At 42.7% G+C, this 17176-nt stretch overlaps 1 long non-coding RNA gene across 2 annotated transcripts in view; it reads left to right on the top strand.

The window, feature by feature from the left end:
- Nucleotides 1-17176, top strand: part of LOC133225695 (uncharacterized) — a 71836-nt gene that overhangs the window by 11985 nt on the left and 42675 nt on the right. For both annotated transcript variants that reach the window (XR_009729239.1, XR_009729240.1), the window contains exon 2: nt 3452-3558. This is a non-coding gene — a long non-coding RNA (uncharacterized LOC133225695). The remainder of the gene's footprint in view (nt 1-3451; nt 3559-17176) is intronic.

Genomic DNA, 17176 nt, shown 5'->3' with positions numbered 1-17176 from the left:
AGCATGATATTCTCATACTAGAGGAACTGGACATCTTGCCTAAAATGTTTCATAGTATGCAATTCCAGCAGATTTATGTATGTACTTACAGACAGATGCCATCACCTTTTATCATGTGAGAAGGGGAAGTGCTAACTGTCATCATACCCTGTGACATTTTATAGCAGGCAGGAAAAATAATGGTATTATTGAAATGTGGAGTTCAGAAACAGTAGGAGCTGGTTACATTGTGTGTGTTGAAATTTTAAGTTTTCACACATCTCTAGTGGAATCCCCAGAAATACCCTCACTTTCCTTCGGCACAGTGCCTGAAGGTGTTACACCACGTGCAACACAGGATTTAGCAAGAGGCTTTATTCTCTAAGTAATAATTGCCAAGTACCAGCCAGATACCTCAATTTAAGTACCTTTTGGGAGAAAAAGCAAACCCCAGAATAATTTCTAAACTTTACCACAAATTCCAAACCCCACAGTATATTTGGAAGAAAACCAGACATAGCTAAGGGATGGAGAATTACACAGAAGCTGTGAAATGACACCCCTCTCTCCCTGAATTAACAACCAAATTAACAAATTGCCTTTGGTGCCTCAAGGCAAGAAACATACGGTGTCTACTGAAAATGCTTAGCTACAGAGTGGAATTGAAATGCCACAATGTTTTTCACCCTGGCTAGAAGGAGAGCTAGTACAAAGCTGAGAGGGGATAATGAGAACTCTTCAGTTCATTCTGTAATACATGAAGAAGGGAACATTTCTTAGCGGATATGTCATATTAGTGATTGCTATATTTACCTACATGCATATATCTTGAAATGACATAGTGTTTTTCTCACTGCTAGGGTACAGTACAGAGCAAATATTCACCTATTTATCTCGGGGTAATCGGGTCTTTGTTTTGTTTTTGCTTTATAAGAACAAAATATAAAGTAATTGGTTTGGGTGCTTTCTAAAACCCCCAAATTAACTGATTTCTCCCTTCCATTACCAGGATGGTAAGAGGTATAATTTTTTTTAACACTTGAACCTGAGAAAACCTTAGATGTCCCAACCCCTCACAATCACCCAGTGAGATCTTACCAAGGCTCTGGGTTTCTTTCCCTTGGTGCTTGGACTTACTAGGAGTCTTTGAATAGCAGCATTTCTTCAAGAATGGGATATAGATAAAGAAATCCAGGGCTGACAACTTTGCATTCAATAAGAGTCAGTGCAAGACTGAGTGGAAAAACAATGGATAGGAAAATAAGGAGAGAAACAAGGAATGTTAAAAGAGCTGTGCGAGACAGACGTTCACTTTTCTAATCCACTGAGAATGATGAGTGTATTTCCTGGATCCGTGTTCCCCCACCCACGTAGCCAGAAAATAAACTTCACGGATTAATTTCTAGGAGCATGGAATGGTTTCCAAAGAACACTTTTAGCTGGGAAATAGATTCTCTTTTTCAAAGTACACATTCTCTCTGTCTTAGACCTAAAGAACTTGTCTGGCAAGCAGATGATTTTCTTTTACATTGGTATTGCAAGAATTAGTTCAAAGACTTTTTTTCTGTATTAGTTGTGTTTCTGTAGGCCCTGTAGGAAGATAGTTGTCAGCTGTTTTCCAGTATAAAATGGTAAAATAGCCTTTTCAAGAAAGTGAAATCAAGAGCTTTCTCCTCCCTGACTTCTAGAATATTTGTCCTAAAGAAGAGGATGTAACTTCAAAGGAAAATGAAATGCCTGATTGTAAGTAAATAATGAACTCACAGATAAAACTGTAGATGCTGTAGCTCTTTGCTTACACTCTTTATCTCCCTGCAAAACCAGTAATTTTGTCTACACTTTGTGACTTTTCTGTGGAAAAGAGTAGGAATTAGATTCTCTATTCTATTTTGATGTCAGCTTGCAATCACCTTCAGGACAGAATTCATTAATTGCTTTATGTACTTGAAAGCAGCAAATCTTTTCCATGCAGAAGACCTATACTGCATGTTACACTGCTGGATCTCCTGGATTTGTAGGGAAGCTGGTTTTCTGGATGTTTTTTGTGAAAACTTCTGAGCCATAAGTACAAGTGAATCAAGCAATACTGCAAACAAGGGAAATAGCATAAAATCTTCCATTTCTATTCAGAGAACTTATTTATCTGGTGCTGACTGTATCATCGTTGTGCATGAGTTGTGTGGCAGGTATCACTGATCATGCACAGGTAATATCACCATCATGCTTTCTAGGCATGGATTTTCTCTAGGGCCGGAAGCCTGTCACCTATTTCCCCTGCCACAGGAGCACTTGCTGCTGAGATCATATGAGGCTTCCACTGTTCTCCATTCTAATACCACTTGCAGCTGCATGCAGCCTTTCATGTTTACTTCGGCTTGAAGCCGTGGGTCTGCTGGGAAGGAAATCCAGCCACGAGACACTTTAAGTACCAGTTTGATCTTTGTCAGTGAGATCGACTCAATTTAGACACGTACTGTTGAGAGGTCAGATCTGGACTGGAATATGTTAAGGGCTGTCAGAATATTGTAAGTGGGAAAGACAGCCACCAAGGGTGTAATTCCAACAGAGAGTCTTGTAAAAGGGGATGTTTAATAGACCGTGGAGAAGTTAAAAGGAAGGATTAGACAACTTGTGGGGTCAAGTGCACTTAAGTAATAATAAATGCATAAGGTGGTGCAGTAATTAAAAATGTTCCTGCACTCACTCGATTGGCCTCAGTTTCAGAGCTGTGCCTAGTACAGCTCTGACAGAAGCCTCTTCAGTTCCAAGGCGCTTCTGCAATTGGTCCAAATCATATGAAAGCTTTAAAATTTATGCATAGGTTTAAACTTAAAATGACAAGTGGGAGAAAATACCCTGTTTATTCAGACTCTTGAACAAACAAATTTAACCACTCTGTTCTATGAAGTGAAAGTATTTGTGATAGCTGCCTGGAAAGCAAAACTGAAAAAAAATAATTTCAATTCTTAATTTATCATGTTCAAAAGAGACTGTTTTTATTAAACATGGTACCTGAAGAGCCTTGATAATGGTTTTCAAAAGAACTTTGATCCTAAATATGTGTAAAAAGCATAAGCAACTTTGTTTCTTAAAATAAAAGGGCATTAATTAATTAAAAAAATAAATGTTTCCCTTGGCTATTTTTACTACCTCTAATAAACACACGAGTTATGCAACTCCATTAAATGCTTAGAACAAGATTTCCAATGCACACTTTGCTTATTAAATTAATAGAGTGTTTTCTTACACACCAGGCCAGAATCACATGATGAAATTTGAACTGATTGCTTTAGGCTTTCACTCTCTTTGATTGCTTATTTGGGTCAGGCATTTAGGAAGAAGATAAATCTAATATAAAAAAGGTTAACCTTCTCCTTAAAAACACATTTTAAAAACTGTGAGAGTTGCTGTTCTGTGCTTTGTGATGTGCGTCTTGCTAAGTTCATGTTCTGGTTTACTTACATCTTTTAAGGGAAGGAAAGTTGATGCCCTCCTCAAAGCAGCAATGGAACTGTATGAACCTGAGGTGTGTAAATGCTGGAACGAAGAGGCAGGAAAGGACTGCCTGCTAATAAAAGGGTAATTCAGAACATGATACTTATGCGACCCAAAATAGCACTGCTGTTTCTCTCATATTATATTTCTTGTATTTGGCATACAAAAATTCAGCTGGGATCCTCACTTCTTAAAAATCCTTTTTACACGAAAAGTGACCTTTTCTCCTTAAATGTCCTGCCTCTCTTCCTCCATATATAAATTTCAGTCATGTGGAGTGGAAGAAAGTATCTTATCCTGCCACTTTGTTAGGACAAAGGTTTCAGGTAAGTGAAGCTAGGACTGGGTCTGGAGTTTATATGGAAAGCGGTGGAGTCTGGTTAGCAGCAATAAAACTGACAAAGTTAACTAACAATGTACTGCTAAGGATTTTTTTTTTAATATACTTATTTTAATACCTTTTTATACTGAAAGCAAAAGTCAAAAAGCAGTAATACAGACACTGCCTTGAACCACAAGTGAAATGTCTCACAAGCATTTCCAGGGTCTGGGAAGGATTTCAGGGGGTAATGGTGGAGCTGCCATCCTGGATTCTTTGCAGTCAGCATCTTCAGGTGTTTTGGACAAACCTGTGTTAGGCCATCAGTATAGCAAGAAAAAGGAGGTGCAGTTTTGGTAACACTTGGGAATTCCTTTGCCAGATATTGGTAGTGACACTTCAGGTATTTTAGTTCGAAGCTGTAATGTGATTTGTGAAAATCCAGAATCCTGCCTTCCTGCATGGATAATGAAGACCCATATTTCTTTCCAGTATTATGTGCAGAAACCATTTGTTCCTATATTCTGTTCCTGAAGTAAATATGAAAGCAAAATAATGAGAAGCTATATTTCTGCCTGTGTCTAAGTAAGATAATAGGGAGTCTCACAGGGGATAAATGTAAGCCGCTTTGTTACTTTCTTTCTTAACATTATTTTTTGTTTCACCCATTCTGAACAGTGCAGGCAGGGAAACAGAAAACTGCCTTGCTTCTTAAATTATTTCACAGGCCACGGACAGCACACCTCCTTCTGAATTTGTATAGCATCAGGCACAGGAAGGCCTTACTCCATGACTATAATATCAAGCAGATAATTCGCATTAGTGATTTGTTGTGCAAAAGCAAACCCGTTCTCCACCAGTAATGTGCTGTTCCCTGCTAGGAGGAAGATGGCAGGTTGTTCTGTACCCATTGGGCATGGTGGAGGATGATCCCATGCAAGCACCCCCTGGCTGGAGCCTGTGGTCTTCCTTTTTTCAGATGGGTGCTACTGAAGATGCCAAGCACAGGCAGCAGGGAAGGCTGGAGATGCTGGCCTTGCCAGCAGGGCCAAACCCTCTCCTAGCAGGCTTTAAAGCTGCTGCTTCACCCCACAGGCTGCTATAGGGTGGGTGCCAGAGGCTGGTCCCATGACGGTGACATGCTGGGCTGCAAGTGCTGGCAGTTGGAGGCAGTCTGCCAGGGAAAGACTGCACCATGAGGCCTCAAGGCAAGCATGGAAGCAAGGGTTAAAATGGCTGGAAGGCTTGCCCACTAGAAAACAGGATTTTTTCCATAGTCACTTCCCAGTCTTGGATATACAATCTCTAGTTGCAGAAGGGATTCAGAGCTGGCACAGGTAACCTCTTAGATATCAGGCTGCCCTGTGTGCTTGGCACCAAATTCAGACAATTTTGAGAACAGTTCAGAACTTCTGGCAGTTGTTTTGTTATTTCTTTTGTGTGTGTGTGTGTGTTAGTTTGTTTGTTTTGTATTGTTGGGGTGGTGTTTTTTTTTTTTGGTATTTCTTTCCATAAGAAAGCAGTTCTATTTTTAGGACTTGGCCCAAATTGTTGAACTGTGCGGTTTGAGTTTTACTGTTGTTTTTCCTCTCCTCAATCAAAATGAAGTGGTTCAGGCTGATCCAAGCTGATCAATGCTGCTGCTTCTCATAAAGTTGCATTTGAGGAGATTTTGTGAGTGCATGGGTGCATATGTGGGCATGGAAATTTTCTCTGTATTTCCTGGAATAAAAGGGGTCTTTGCTTCCTCTAACTCTATACTATGTGCTTGTAAATGTCTCTATTAAGACTAGTTTTATAGGACCTTTGAATCCTAGAACAGTTAGGGTTGTAAAAGACCTTAAGCTCATCAAGTTCCAACCCCCCTGCCATGGGCAGGGACACCTCACACTAAACCATATCACCCAAGGCTCTGTCCAACCTGGCCTTGAATACCACAAGGGATGGAGCATTCACAACCTCCCTGGGCAACCCATTCCAGTGCCTCACCACCCTAACAGGAAAGAATTTCCTCCTTATATCAAATCTAAACTTCCCCTGTTTAAGTTTCAACCCATTACCCCTTGTCCTGTCACGACAGTCCCTAAGGAAGAGTCCATCCCCAGCATCCTTATAGGCCCCCTTCAGATACTGGAAGGCTGCTATGAGGTCTCCACGCAGCCTTCTCTTCTCCAGGCTGAACAGTCCCAACTTTCTCAGCCTGTCTTCGTACAGGAGATGCTCCAGTCCCCTGATCATACTCGTGGCCCTCCTCTGGACTTGTTCCAACAGTTGTCTTTCTCATGCTGAGGACACCAGAACTGCACACAGTACTCTAAGTGAGGTCTCACGAGAGCAGAGGACAGGATCACCTCCTTCAACCTGCTGATCATGCTCCTTCTGTGGAACATTGTGAAGGGAGGCCGGCCTAAAATATGATATGTCATTAAAGTGAATTATATTTGAAGCTTGTCTCCCCAGTCTTCTGTTTTCTTTCTTGCTGCAACTGTATACCATTGTGTTTCAATGTATAATGTTTGTCTTCAGCCTGTACAGATGCCAGACCACCCCATTTTTATCACCTGTGGAAAATCAGACAGCGTAACAAACAAATGACCAGAGCAGTGATTGAGGCCAGGTATCCCCATCCCCTCTCTCCTTTGGCTCTGGCACATATGTAGACCATGCACACACAAGTCAGCTTCTGTGTGAAAGGTTAATATTGCTTCATGGTGCTATGCTTCAGCTAATAAGCTTTTTTTACCTCTGCTGCTTCCAGGGCCCAAGTGATTAAAGTTAACATGGAGAGCTACCCCTCTTTATCCTCTGTACGTAATGTATATATTACCACTTGCTCTCCCTTTGTCCAAGAGCATCTATCCCTCTGTTGCACAGGGTGCCTGAGCAGGTGGGAGGGCACGTGCCTGTTACTAGCTGGGTTGGGAGCTTTGCAAAGAAATAGGAAAAGGCAGAGTCCTTTCTGAATTTTGAGCCCAATTTTGAAGGACAAGGTGAGTAAGAGTCAGCCACTTCTCTTCCAACAGCAAATGTCAACCAGGCCACTGTAGACTGTCCTGAGGTCAGTTTTGCAAAGCAAACCTCTGCCCTGTGTTGTAATTTAGGCTGTTTTCCTACAGGCTGTGAATTTGAAGAGGGGAAGTTTCCTTGCAATGACTGCATACAACACATGGGCCACAGAGGACAGAGTTAAATCTGTGCCTCTCCTTCAGGTTTTCCCTGCTTGCTAGCTGGAGGAACTCTCTACTTAGTGTTAGTCTAGCAGCACACAGGGTGAATATGATTCCCTGTAGCCACCCCCTGCACAGTGCCTGGTAGTAGGAGCCCAGCATTGCAGGGCTGGGTGCCGGCTTTCTAAACATGAGGCATTCCCACATTGCTGCCTCTGAATCACTTTCTGGATGGAAGCTTCTGCTCTTACTAATGAATGTAGAATTAAGGTCTTCTTTCCAGGACTTAAGGGCATCCGAAAGATCCCAGGCCATTTTTTTAAACATTTGAGTGCCCTCATCAAAACCGTAACAAATGGCCAAACCATTTTTAGCAGTTTCCAAGTGTAGGTCTAGCCCCAGGTCTTTAAATACTATGGGAAAAAAAGGCATTTGTGTGGAGTTTAGCATTTCCTGGGTCAGAAGTATCCTGGCTTATTTCTGCCTCTGGCCCTGGCTTCCAGAAGTTCAGAAATGTGTGAAGCTCAAAACAGATCTGATTTTCCCTTTTTCTTGATTTCCATTTTGCTTTCGTTAGGCAGCTGTGACATTTTCTTTCTTATATCAGCTTGAAATTAATAGACATTTGAGAAATATTCATTCTGTTGTATGTGTTGTTTTTCTCCTAACTTTCCTGCCAACACTCTAACAATGCAATGTTCACCTAGCAAGGAAACTGAGATGATTATATGATAAAAAGTACATTTTCAAAGGAATAGGGGTGTTAGATTCAGTTTTCTAGGCAAATTCTCATGCAAGTAATTACGTTCTTCCTATTGCATTCCTCTGCCACTTCAATTGGATATGGTGTTCTTCCTCAGTTTGTGCCCTACACTTTTGCACAGCACTGTTGAGTACTGTTAAATATTTATTGTCCACCATTCCAGCAGCGACTTCACTATAGAGGCAGCGATTAAGCCACTGTGCAAGTAAAAATTTGTAGCATATTCTTGTGGTATTAACCATCAAAAATACTTGTTAGTCCAAAACTTTCACAGTAAGACATGTTTTTAACCATGAGTAGGTAATACAATAACTTGTGACGTAAATCAGTAACACAGTTAGCTAGGGTTGCTTTCAAATGCGGAATGTTTGTTGGTGACTTTGGTACAGCAATATAAGAGAATCATGGTATGCCACCTATATTGATACCTTCAAACTGTGATCACTGTTTTACAATAGAAGCTGACAAGTTATGTTGGTGGGTCAATTAGAGTGTGTTTCTGTAAGCAGAGAAAGAAAATGGTCAGGACCATCTGGCCCACAGCAAAAATCTGGAGCGGGGAAAAAGACTGCTGTTCCCTTGGTGTGTTCCCAGTAGGTATGAGTAGTTCTGGTGTTAATTGAAAAAGCCCTGTACATGACCGCTAGCTAATTACAGGGAACTTTTCCGCTACTCCCTGATAATAACGGCATTTCACAGCTCCCTACCAGAAGCAAGTATTTTTTTCCTCCACGTTTCTGCTCATTCATTCAATAGTAGCAGAACTGGGACCTGTGAAGCTCTTGTTAGAATGCTGATTTAAACTTCTCTTTTATTTCACCACGTTACAGAAAAAATATCCCTTATCTTGCTTGGTCCTTATTCTTGGTAACTCTCAGCCTTTAACACATTCAGTGTAGTGAACCAAAACCACTTGCTACCTGCTTCCCTTGAAATTTTACCAGTTTATTTGATTGCACCCACCCAGACTGTTATACCCTGTAAATTAGCTCTGTATGTCACAGGGAAGTATGCCAGACCCAGTGTGTAAATGCTTCTGTGTCAAGGATAGGGCTGTGCTGCCTTCCACCATCCAGGACCACCTGTTGACCAGCTGCAGTAGGGCTGAGGTCAGCATGGACCTAGAGAAAGCCACCCTCCAAAACCTGAGATGTCATAACTTGGTGACTGAACCACACCAAATTCCTCTCTTAGAGAAGGTGGAGAGTGTTTGTGGGAAGTTTCTGTGGGAAAGAAGGCAAGGCACAGCAAGAACATTTTGTTCTAGGGGGCTGTAGTTGTGGAAAAATAACTGAATATGTCAAGAATTTACAGCCCAGACACAGGAAATTCAGCTAAACAAATCTAAATGTTACCTGACACAGATGCTATAAAACAAATATAATGAAGTATCTGACCTTATTGTGTGTCGTGGAAATTTCCTTGGTAGCTTTGAAGGACAGTGGGCTGTTGTCACTTGGTTGAGCAGTAATGGCATGACTGGGAAGCAATGGAAAAGCTCACATTGGAGTGAGGACTGTAGCCTTTGATCTTTATTCGCCTACCAGTCTTCAGGTTTAATAGCTGGGTTGTTTTTTTTTTTGATATCTCATGCCACTATGTGTCTAGGTTTGTGTTGCATTGAGGTAAACTGTTACTGTTGCTCCATGCCAGGAAAGAAACGGGCAGCCACTGGCCTGTACTTCCATAATGGTGTTGAGCAGGGAAGGAAGGTGAGGGTGTCTTTGAGCTAGAGGAAGCAAAGGACCTCAAGTCTGATGGTTTAGTGTGAGGTGTCCCTGCCCACGGCAGGGGGGTTGGAACTAGATGATCTTAAGGTCCTTTCCAACCTTAACTATTCTATGATTCTATGAACTATCCATGCTTTTAAAAGGAAATAGCTTTTTGATGGTTTTGACTAAAAAAATTAATTGCCTCTAAATGTTAAAGTCTGCTTGCTACTAGCTCAGCTGCCAGATGGTGTATGCTTACAGATATTCCAGTCCTCCTGGTTGTTTTCCTCTCTTCTTTTTCTTTTTTCCTGAAGAAGATGCCAGAGCTCATACTGGTCTTAGTATACTGAGGGCTTCAGAAATCAACCTCAGCAACAGGTTTTGAACGCAGAACAGAGACAGAATATTTTTCTCAAGTTCATAGTCGATTTAGAAATGTTTATGTTTTTTTGCTTAATTTATTCAATTTACACATGCTACGTATTCTGCTACTTTGAACAGAACAAATGTTCTGTTACTTGAAATTTCATGTACTTAGATAATGCAGGAAAAGAAGGTAAAATATCATAAATATTTCGCTTGTTAGCTTTCTTCAGTTGCACCGTAACTTCTACACAGCAAACATTCTAAGTTTGTAAAAACGCTTAGCTTCATCTACGTGTCCCCAGTTTTTTAGTATTCCTTGAAAGATACTTGTACTAATGGATTTCATAACTGCACTGCTTCACAATTACTTCATATCCCATAAATCAAATACCTCTTCAATTTTCCTCAGTTGTGGATTATAGAAATGTCCTGTAACTACCATTGTCTCTCACTTGACAAATAACTGAAAAGTGGCACATTTTGTTCTGTGAAGGAAGGTTGTTTCAATCAAGAAGCCAAGGAACAGCTCTCATGTTTTGCTGTTGGTTTTGTATTTAATGCTGCTGACAAGTACATTCCCTTTGGGGGGAGGAAAAGTGTAAGTACTGCGGCTGTCCTTTATAATGGCATTTCTTCCTGGTGTGTTTGGCCTGTGTTGGCTTGGTGGTATGTTTATATGCATACAGATGTGTGACAGTGGTGTTGTGACCACTGGTGTGAGTAGCAGAAAGAAGCACAAAGCTGTTCCCCCAGTAACATCAGTAGAAGCCAAGAGTCAGAGCAGTAGCTGGTCAGCAGGCATGAACCCCATGCCACTGCAGTGGGAGATGATACTGGGCTGTCGGCCAGAACTCACAGGGGTGCTGGGAGTAACCCCGTCTCTGTTGTGGCTGTCAGTGCTTGACATCAGGCATTGTGAGGGGAAGTGAGGATGTCAGGGAATGAGGTGAGATGCTGAGGCAGGGCCTCTGGGGGTAGCTGGCCAGCTGCACCAGGAGAAGAGCTGTCCTGTGTTCAGCAGTAGCAGTCATTTTTCTCCTTCTTAGTAGCTGGCACAGTGCTGTATTTTTGACTTTCAGCCTGGGAACAGCACTGATAACACCAATGTTTTTAGTTGCTGCTCAGTAGTGTTTACTCTGATCAAGGACTGAGTCTCATGCTCTGCCAGGGAGGAGGGGAAGCCAAGGAGGAAGCAGAGACAGGACACCTGACCCAAACTGACCAAAGGGGTATCCCATACTGCAGCACGTCATGCCCACTATATAAACTGAGGGCAGTTACGCAGGTTACCCAGGTTAGACAACGATATATGAGGACCAAGATATTTTCCCTGAGGCTGGACAGTTATGAGTGGCAGGGTGTGTGGGATAGTATGGGCAAGGATCTAGGCCAGTGGGCCCCTCCAGTGCTTTGGAACTTCTCCACTGAACAAGTGTAAAATCCAGAAAAATTAGTAAAACACTTAAATGAGGTGTGTTGTCATCCTGGTCATACCAGAGACGGACAAATCATGGCAACATGCTGGGGGTTGGCCTATGCTGACAGAGCCCTGTTCAACACTATGCAGCACCTTCAAAGGGAAAAAGATGTCCCTGGATCTGATGTCAAAGCAACAGACAGCGCAGCTACTCCAGCTGCAAGCACAGCAGCTACACCAGCCCCAACAACAAGTACAGCAGCTACCCAAACTTCGACCGCAACAGATAGTGCAGCTACTCCAGCTGCAAGCACAGCAGCTGCGCCAACCCCAGTGACAAGTACAGCAGCTACCCAAACCCCGACAACAGATACTGCAGACACTCCAACCACAGTGATAATCACTGCAGCTAAACCAGAGGACCAGTTTGTGCCAGTATCGGTTGCCCCTGTACGCAAGGGGAAAAGCAAAGAAAAAAAATAATAAGACAAGATGAAGAAGCAATGGCAATGCACTTACTACCCGGGACAGCATCTAATCAAGAGTCATCATCACATGAATCAGAGGAAGAAGAAGAAGAGGTGACTTCTCAACCTTGGACCTCAACTGAGCCACAGAATAGGATAAAAGATTTTATCCATCAACCAGGGGAGCCCATCATCACCTGGTTGCTCTGATACTCAGAGCAAGGCACTTGCTACCCAGGACAGCATCTGATCAGGAGTCATCATCACATGAATAAGAAGAACAAGAAGAGATGACTTCTCGACCTTGGACTTCAACCGAGCTATGGAATATGCAAAAAGATTTTATCCATCAACCAGGGGAGCCCATCATCACCTGGTTGCTCTGATACTGGGACAATGGGGCCGATGGTCAAGAACTAGAAAGTAGGGAAGCCAAGCAGCTGGGATCGCTTGCTAGGGAAGGGCAAATTGGCAAAACAATTGCTAGAGAGAAAAAGTCCCTCAGCCTTTGGAAGCGGCTCTTGGCAGCTGTGAAAGAAAGGTTTCCATACAAGGACAATGTTATGAGTCGTTTGGCCCAGTGGAGTTTAAAATGGGCACTATTGCCTAAGTTATTCACGGCTGTGAAACATGCTGCAATTAAGCAAGCCAAGCGGTTAAGGCCTTTTTTGGTATGGAGGATGATGGCTGAAGTGCAAATATGGGGAGGCCTGGCAGATAGATTATATCACACTCCCACCAACCTGCCAAGGCAAGGGCCATGTGCTTACCATGGTGGAAGCAACCACCGGATGGCTGGAAACATATGCTGTGCCCCACGCCACTGCCCGGAACACTATCCTGGGCCTTGAGAAACAGATTTTGTGGCAACACAGCACCCCAGAGAGAATTGGATCAGACAATGGGACTCATTTCCGGAATAACCTTATAGACATTTGGGCCAAAGACCATGGCATTGAGTGGGTATATCACATCCCCTACCATGCACAAGCTTCTGGGAAAATCGAACGGCACAGTGGGTCCTGCCATATTGTGGGAAAGCATCGGAGATGGGATCAGCTGTATGGAGTCCTCAACTACAAGTTGCAGAAACTGCTGAAGGAGACCTTCCCTTACGTTCCCAGCCCACCCACCACACCGTTTACAGCATCATTTGAGAGTTCTGAAGGTTCTGAATGGCCTTTAGGCACTCTTGAGACCTGCCTGTTGATTGTGATGGGGATCACCATGTTGGCATGCATACAGAGTGTGTTTTACCCACGACCATTTTGTCTGGTCTCGAGGGGTATCGGTCGGTGGGTGGTGAGCGATTGTATTCTCTTCCCTTGTTATTTCCCTTATCATTATTATTATTGGTGGTAGCAGCAGTGATTTGTGTTATACCTTAGTTACTGGACTGTTCTTATCTCAACCCGTGGGAGTTACATTCTTTCGATTCTCCTCCCCATCCCTCTGGGAGCAGGGGGGGAGAAAGGAGTAGGGGGGCTGGGGGGTGAGTAAGCGAGCGGCTGCGTGGCTGAGTTGCCGGCTGGGCTTAAACCACAACAAGAGCCTGTACCGATTCTGCTTTACCAGCAAAGAATTGAGAACCACTTGACTGGAGCTTAGGAGAGTGGACAGAGAAAAAGAGAGAATTATCATAAGAAGTGACAACTGTGAATATTTTTCTTGTCAGCATAACATTACCTCTTTTGAGAGAAAAAAATTTTTCCAGACTGAACAATCCCAGCTGTCTCTGCCTTTCCTCATAGGTGAGATTTTCCATCTCTCTGATCATTCTGTGGCCCTCCTCTGCACCCTCTCCAACACTTCCTTGTCTTTCCTGTGCTGAGGGCGCCAGAGCTGGATACAGTACTCCAGGTGGGGTCCCACCTGAGAGGGGGAGGATCACCTTCATCAACCTGCTGGCCCTGCTGCCATTTGTTTGGTAGCAATGGGCATTTCCCCTTTGTACAAAGAAGGGAAATATTCACTTGAATGTGTGGAAAAAATAACAGTTTTATCTAATACAGAAGGGGTCTTCAGCTGACTGAGATGTTCCCTTGCCCTGTTAGTCTCCATCACTGCCACTCATACACTGCTGAGTCCACCATTTAATCACCTGCAGGGGAGGGAGGAGAAAGGGAATGCATGGGGTGAGCTTGGCTAATACCAGAAAAGAAAAAATCCTCTGTGCTGCACCAAAAAGGGATAAGAAAACAAGCTCATAAGGCATGATTTTTATGCTACTACATTATAAAGGAGAATCTTGATAATCTTTACATCAAAACCAAATAGTAGATCTGATTCTTAATGTAGTTTAACTCTTTTGAACGGATTAGGGACACGCAGTGCATCAGGTAAAAAACCGATAGCTTGGCCATTCTTCTGGCATCAGTGGGGCTCTGCTGGGATTTGGCCTGGACATAGAATCACAGAATCATTTAGGTTGGTATCCTAAGAGCTGCTGTTCTACTGACATCTCCTGTGTGAGCATGAATCTTTCAGAAGAAGCAGGCTGTCTGCCTACACATGTGGCTGAGTTCAGCTTTATAAGCATTGGCTCAGTGGCAATCCCGAGGCTCTACAATGCTGCCTTTGCATGAGTCTCAGCTTTCAAGAGCTCATTTGTCTGCCAAGTGTCATGGCACATGGGGAATGCAAGGCCAGCCCACTCTGCTCACATGGAAGATGTCAAGCTCCATTGCTACAAGGCAAGAAGAACCTTCTCATGGCCCCAAGAACCTGCTGTAGGATAACATCCTAAGATTGAATGAAGTTGCTCATGTGTATGTAGATCAAGACCATAGCCTTCTTGTGCTCCGCTGAGGTCTGAGCCATATGATGCTTTCTGGCTCTCCTTTGACAGACATTTAGAGACATGTCTTGTAGTGGAGCCGTTTTCCCAAGAGGTTATTCTTTTTCTAAAATATACCTCACCACATTCCAAAAACCCAAATGAGCCAAGATTCTATTAGACGTACTGACTATCACATGAGACCAGAGAAAGTGAACTGACTTGATAGTAGCATGAAAATCTTGTGTTTTTTTTAAAGAATCAGCTTACAAAATGGAGACCGGGGGGTGGGGAGGGGAGAATTAAGTTTAGAACTTAATTCCTCCATGATCAACAGCCTCATTTACAGGAAGAATACAACAAATCTCTTGTTTTTGCAGCACAAGGGTTTATACAGATAAACATGTTGAGAATGTTGCCTGTAGTGTTTGCCCAGCTAGACCATAAAGAATTCCTATGAGCTGGGGGAGCTAGTGCCATTGCACAGCCCCAGCAAGTTCTGCTTTCCTCCTGCCTCCATCTGCCTCAGTGCCAGGGAGGGAGACCGCTGGAGTCGTGCTATTCCTGTGAAGCTCTCCAGCACATTTATTCTGAGTACAGACACAGTGGTCTTCCATTTTGCAATTACAGAAACAAGAATATCCTGTCGAGCTTTCTCGCTTTCCTCCCATCCCTGCTGCCACTGCTTGGTATGGCTGTAGGGGTTATAAATGGAACAGGAAATTTGACCGCGTCCAGGATCAATGTCATTAAAGACACGTCTTGTTTCAAAATCTAATTTTATATAACTGCTCTGTTATATAATATGCTTTTGTTTGTCGTCTTGATTTTTATCGAGGTAGTGTGCATTCCCCTGGACCTTTTCATGAAGGAATGTTTATACCTGTGGGCAAGTGCTAATGGCAGTGAAAGGCTTGCATTCATGGGAACAGCATTTAGCAATTCATGGTTGCCAAGGTAAGCAGCAAAGGCATGCCCTCTGCCACTCCACTGCCTCTAAAAGAAACAGTCTCTAAGGTAACAGGCTAGCACCCCTTGAGGCCAAAAATCTTTAGCTTTTTAGACAGAAAAACACATTAAATAATACCAAGAAAAGCATTTTTTTGTCCAGGCATTTTTTCTTCATAACAGAAAAGGGGCTCAAAGTGTTCTATTTTTGGTTCTGCGCAGGCATTTAATTCAGATGCTGCCCAGTGCTTTGTGCACTCAACACCCCTTTGACAGTTTAGTTTCAGGGGCACATAGGACTAATGAGCCAAGGCATGACTGCAGTTGGAGGCTGGCGTCTCCCAGGCCTGTGACTGTTGTTCAAGTGAATAGGCAATTTCCCTTATTAGCTTGGAATTTGCAGCATTATCTGGATGGTTATTTGGCATGAGCCCTTTTTCCAGGATTACAGTCAATGTGGGAGATTGAGTCACCTGAAGAAAAGGTCTGCAGAGGCAGTGCTAGCCAGATGCCAGATGCTGCTTGTGATGGGACAGAATAGGCTTCTCTTCTTGACTTCATCTTGCTCTCCAGCCACTTGCCAACAGCCTCTTTTATCTTACTGTAGCAAAAGGGAGAAGTAGGTGAGTCATCACATTTTCCCAGTGCAAGATTTTAATTAGGAGAAGAAACAAACAGTGGAGTGCTGTTTTTAAAACTGAGCTCTAACAAGAAGTAAATTGCAACAGACAGATCACCTTTCTACTAATGTTGGAGTGTCAGAGAACCATTGCATACAGAAGACAACTTGTTTCTATCATCTGCAGGACATTTGTATGGCTCTAACACAGGTACAATTTGCTGGATGTGGGGAAAAGCGAAATAAGCATTTTTCTGGAATACTTCTTTTTTTTTTTTATAAATGGTTCAAGCTACTGCAATTTCTTGACAGTTATAAAGAGACAATTCATGGGCTGTAACCGAGTAATACAGGACCTGCTGGTTGCCTTTTAACATCTGGTGCAGTTCCTGGAGTTGTAACAAAGGTGTTAGAGCTCCTCATGTGAGGGGAGATGCCTCCTGGAACCCTTTTACAGCTTGCTCAACAGACTTAATACTGACATTAGTATGTTTTACTCTGAAGAGGGGCAGTCTGTTATGATTACCTAGCCATATATTCAGGTGTGCAAAACAGGCCTCATATTTCAGCAAGACTTTGGTAATAAACTTCACGTTCTTGAGCTATTAGTGCAGGGGGGATAATGATTTGCTTACTTTCAGTCTGACAGGAAGGATACTGCCCTCATTGCATTCAAAGAAAGGACATACATTACTAACAATTCACTTCTCTATTTTCAGTCATGTTCTACAGATTAAAATAATTATGAGATAACTATGGACTTTCTAATGGTTCAAAGCGTAACAACACAAGATTAAACAAGGAAAAGAATTAGTTATGTCATCCACCCCAGAAACTCCCAAAATATGACAATCTGTTATTATTCAGAAGATGCAAAGTCAAGGGCAAGGTAGGAAGTATCCAGATACTGTTTTAATTTCAACACCTTGTCATGTCCACATTTTGATGCAGCACACATTCATATGCTGTTATGAAAGTGAAGTCCTGCTCCATTGTAGACACAAATTGGCTTGGGCTTACTAAACAAGAAGCAATTTAGTATTTGTTCATTGCACATCTTGCTCTTTATTCACATCCCAGATGCGCAAATGGACTTACATTTCACTTCAGTAGGATTGAGACATGTAGCTGCCAGAGCAATTTGGAAG

Source organism: Neopsephotus bourkii, unplaced genomic scaffold, assembly GCF_033783945.1.
Source record: "Neopsephotus bourkii isolate Nb327-2 ecotype Australia unplaced genomic scaffold, CSIRO-AGI_Nbou_v1 NB_1765, whole genome shotgun sequence".
Lineage (NCBI taxonomy): Eukaryota > Metazoa > Chordata > Aves > Psittaciformes > Psittacidae > Neopsephotus > Neopsephotus bourkii.
Note: the sequence above shows the minus strand (reverse complement) of the source record. Positions and strands in the feature narration are given on the sequence as shown.